Raw genomic sequence first — 5,000 nt, forward strand, 5'->3', positions numbered from 1 at the left:
TTCGCCGCTCACCGCTCGCTCGCTCAGCCAAAAATGGCCAGTTTTGGCCCGTTTTTGGGCTGTTTTGGCCTGTTTTTGGTCCGTTCTTGCATGGCGCGGTGACCGTCGTGAGCGGAGCAAAACGTCAGCCATCTCAGCACCCTGGAACCCCCCGGGTGGCACAGGGCTGGATGGGGCTTTCGTATAGCAGGGACGGTGCTGCCTCACGCTTCGCTCGCTGTTCGCCGCTCGCCGCTCGCTCGCGCAGCCAAAAATGACCAGTTTTGGCCCGTTTTTGGGCTGTTTTGGCCTGTTTATGGTCCGTTCTTGCGTGGTGCGGTGACCGTCGTGAGCGGAGCAAAACGTCAGCCATCTCAGCACCCTGGAACCCCCCGGGTGGCACAGGGCTGGATGGGGCTTTCGTATATAGCAGGGACGGTGCTGCCTCTCGCTTCGCTCGCTGTCCGCCGCTCGCCGCTCGCTCGCGCAGCCAAAAATGGCCAGTTTTGGCCCGTTTTTGGGCCGTTTTGGCCAGTTTTTGGCCTGTTCTTGCATTGCGCGGTGACCGTCGAGAGCGGAGCAAAACGTCAGCCATCTCAGCACCCTGGAACCCCCCGGGTGGCACAGGGCTGGATGGGGCTTTCGTATAGCAGGGACGGTGCTGCCTCTCGCTTCGCTCGCTGTCCGCCGCTCGCCGCTCGCTCGTGCAGCCAAAAATGGCCAGTTTTGGCCCGTTTTTGGGCCGTTTTGGCCAGTTTTTGGCCTGTTCTTGCATTGCGCGGTGACCGTCGAGAGCGGAGCAAAACGTCAGCCATCTCAGCACCCTGGAACCCCCCGGGTGGCACAGGGCTGGATGGGGCTTTCGTATAGCAGGGACGGTGCTGCCTCTCGCTTCGCTCGCTGTCCGCCGCTCGCCGCTCGCTCGTGCAGCCAAAAATGGCCAGTTTTGGCCCGTTTTTGGGCCGTTTTGGCCAGTTTTTGGCCTGTTCTTGCATTGCGCGGTGACCGTCGAGAGCGGAGCAAAACGTCAGCCATCTCAGCACCCTGGAACCCCCCGGGTGGCACAGGGCTGGATGGGGCTTTCGTATAGCAGGGACGGTGCTGCCTCTCGCTTCGCTCGCTGTCCGCCGCTCGCCGCTCGCTCGTGCAGCCAAAAATGGCCAGTTTTGGCCCGTTTTTGGGCCGTTTTGGCCAGTTTTTGGCCTGTTCTTGCATTGCGCGGTGACCGTCGAGAGCGGAGCAAAACGTCAGCCATCTCAGCACCCTGGAACCCCCCGGGTGGCACAGGGCTGGATGGGGCTTTCGTATAGCAGGGACGGTGCTGCCTCTCGCTTCGCTCGCTGTCCGCCGCTCGCCGCTCGCTCGTGCAGCCAAAAATGGCCAGTTTTGGCCCGTTTTTGGGCCGTTTTGGCCAGTTTTTGGCCTGTTCTTGCATTGCGCGGTGACCGTCGAGAGCGGAGCAAAACGTCAGCCATCTCAGCACCCTGGAACCCCCCGGGTGGCACAGGGCTGGATGGGGCTTTCGTATAGCAGGGACGGTGCTGCCTCTCGCTTCGCTCGCTGTCCGCCGCTCGCCGCTCGCTCGTGCAGCCAAAAATGGCCAGTTTTGGCCCGTTTTTGGGCCGTTTTGGCCAGTTTTTGGCCTGTTCTTGCATTGCGCGGTGACCGTCGAGAGCGGAGCAAAACGTCAGCCATCTCAGCACCCTGGAACCCCCCGGGTGGCACAGGGCTGGATGGGGCTTTCGTATAGCAGGGACGGTGCTGCCTCTCGCTTCGCTCGCTGTCCGCCGCTCGCCGCTCGCTCGTGCAGCCAAAAATGGCCAGTTTTGGCCCGTTTTTGGGCCGTTTTGGCCAGTTTTTGGCCTGTTCTTGCATTGCGCGGTGACCGTCGAGAGCGGAGCAAAACGTCAGCCATCTCAGCACCCTGGAACCCCCCGGGTGGCACAGGGCTGGATGGGGCTTTCGTATAGCAGGGACGGTGCTGCCTCTCGCTTCGCTCGCTGTCCGCCGCTCGCCGCTCGCTCGTGCAGCCAAAAATGGCCAGTTTTGGCCCGTTTTTGGGCCGTTTTGGCCAGTTTTTGGCCTGTTCTTGCATTGCGCGGTGACCGTCGAGAGCGGAGCAAAACGTCAGCCATCTCAGCACCCTGGAACCCCCCGGGTGGCACAGGGCTGGATGGGGCTTTCGTATAGCAGGGACGGTGCTGCCTCTCGCTTCGCTCGCTGTCCGCCGCTCGCCGCTCGCTCGTGCAGCCAAAAATGGCCAGTTTTGGCCCGTTTTTGGGCCGTTTTGGCCAGTTTTTGGCCTGTTCTTGCATTGCGCGGTGACCGTCGAGAGCGGAGCAAAACGTCAGCCATCTCAGCACCCTGGAACCCCCCGGGTGGCACAGGGCTGGATGGGGCTTTCGTATAGCAGGGACGGTGCTGCCTCTCGCTTCGCTCGCTGTCCGCCGCTCGCCGCTCGCTCGCGCAGCCAAAAATGGCCAGTTTTGGCCCGTTTTTGGGCCGTTTTGGCCAGTTTTTGGCCTGTTCTTGCATTGCGCGGTGACCGTCGAGAGCGGAGCAAAACGTCAGCCATCTCAGCACCCTGGAACCCCCCGGGTGGCACAGGGCTGGATGGGGCTTTCGTATAGCAGGGACGGTGCTGCCTCTCGCTTCGCTCGCTGTCCGCCGCTCGCCGCTCGCTCGTGCAGCCAAAAATGGCCAGTTTTGGCCCGTTTTTGGGCCGTTTTGGCCAGTTTTTGGCCTGTTCTTGCATTGCGCGGTGACCGTCGAGAGCGGAGCAAAACGTCAGCCATCTCAGCACCCTGGAACCCCCCGGGTGGCACAGGGCTGGATGGGGCTTTCGTATAGCAGGGACGGTGCTGCCTCTCGCTTCGCTCGCTGTCCGCCGCTCGCCGCTCGCTCGTGCAGCCAAAAATGGCCAGTTTTGGCCCGTTTTTGGGCCGTTTTGGCCAGTTTTTGGCCTGTTCTTGCATTGCGCGGTGACCGTCGAGAGCGGAGCAAAACGTCAGCCATCTCAGCACCCTGGAACCCCCCGGGTGGCACAGGGCTGGATGGGGCTTTCGTATAGCAGGGACGGTGCTGCCTCTCGCTTCGCTCGCTGTCCGCCGCTCGCCGCTCGCTCGTGCAGCCAAAAATGGCCAGTTTTGGCCCGTTTTTGGGCCGTTTTGGCCAGTTTTTGGCCTGTTCTTGCATTGCGCGGTGACCGTCGAGAGCGGAGCAAAACGTCAGCCATCTCAGCACCCTGGAACCCCCCGGGTGGCACAGGGCTGGATGGGGCTTTCGTATAGCAGGGACGGTGCTGCCTCTCGCTTCGCTCGCTGTCCGCCGCTCGCCGCTCGCTCGCGCAGCCAAAAATGGCCAGTTTTGGCCCGTTTTTGGGCCGTTTTGGCCAGTTTTTGGCCTGTTCTTGCATTGCGCGGTGACCGTCGAGAGCGGAGCAAAACGTCAGCCATCTCAGCACCCTGGAACCCCCCGGGTGGCACAGGGCTGGATGGGGCTTTCGTATAGCAGGGACGGTGCTGCCTCTCGCTTCGCTCGCTGTCCGCCGCTCGCCGCTCGCTCGTGCAGCCAAAAATGGCCAGTTTTGGCCCGTTTTTGGGCCGTTTTGGCCAGTTTTTGGCCTGTTCTTGCATTGCGCGGTGACCGTCGAGAGCGGAGCAAAACGTCAGCCATCTCAGCACCCTGGAACCCCCCGGGTGGCACAGGGCTGGATGGGGCTTTCGTATAGCAGGGACGGTGCTGCCTCTCGCTTCGCTCGCTGTCCGCCGCTCGCCGCTCGCTCGTGCAGCCAAAAATGGCCAGTTTTGGCCCGTTTTTGGGCCGTTTTGGCCAGTTTTTGGCCTGTTCTTGCATTGCGCGGTGACCGTCGAGAGCGGAGCAAAACGTCAGCCATCTCAGCACCCTGGAACCCCCCGGGTGGCACAGGGCTGGATGGGGCTTTCGTATAGCAGGGACGGTGCTGCCTCTCGCTTCGCTCGCTGTCCGCCGCTCGCCGCTCGCTCGTGCAGCCAAAAATGGCCAGTTTTGGCCCGTTTTTGGGCCGTTTTGGCCAGTTTTTGGCCTGTTCTTGCATTGCGCGGTGACCGTCGAGAGCGGAGCAAAACGTCAGCCATCTCAGCACCCTGGAACCCCCCGGGTGGCACAGGGCTGGATGGGGCTTTCGTATAGCAGGGACGGTGCTGCCTCTCGCTTCGCTCGCTGTCCGCCGCTCGCCGCTCGCTCGCGCAGCCAAAAATGGCCAGTTTTGGCCCGTTTTTGGGCCGTTTTGGCCAGTTTTTGGCCTGTTCTTGCATTGCGCGGTGACCGTCGAGAGCGGAGCAAAACGTCAGCCATCTCAGCACCCTGGAACCCCCCGGGTGGCACAGGGCTGGATGGGGCTTTCGTATAGCAGGGACGGTGCTGCCTCTCGCTTCGCTCGCTGTCCGCCGCTCGCCGCTCGCGCAGCCAAAAATGGCCAGTTTTGGCCCGTTTTTGGGCCGTTTTGGCCAGTTTTTGGCCTGTTCTTGCATTGCGCGGTGACCGTCGAGAGCGGAGCAAAACGTCAGCCATCTCAGCACCCTGGAACCCCCCGGGTGGCACAGGGCTGGATGGGGCTTTCGTATAGCAGGGACGGTGCTGCCTCTCGCTTCGCTCGCTGTTCGCCGCTCGCCGCTCGCTCGCGCAGCCAAAAATGGCCAGTTTTGGCCCGTTTTTGGGCTGTTTTGGCCAGTTTTTGGCCTGTTCTTGCGTGGTGCGGTGACCGTCGTGAGCGGAGCAAAACGTCAGCCATCTCAGCACCCTGGAACCCCCCGGGTGGCACAGGGCTGGATGGGGCTTTCGTATAGCAGGGACGGTGCTGCCTCTCGCTTCGCTCGCTGTTCGCCGCTCGCCGCTCGCTCGCGCAGCCAAAAATGGCCAGTTTTGGCCCGTTTTTGGGCTGTTTTGGCCTGTTTTTGGGCTGTTCTTGTGTGGCGCGGTGACCGTCGTGAGCGGAGCAAAATGTCAGCCATCTCAGCACCCTGGAACCCCCCGGGTGGCAC

This window comes from Musa acuminata, unplaced genomic scaffold, assembly GCF_036884655.1.
Source record: "Musa acuminata AAA Group cultivar baxijiao unplaced genomic scaffold, Cavendish_Baxijiao_AAA HiC_scaffold_544, whole genome shotgun sequence".
Classification (NCBI taxonomy): domain Eukaryota; kingdom Viridiplantae; phylum Streptophyta; class Magnoliopsida; order Zingiberales; family Musaceae; genus Musa; species Musa acuminata.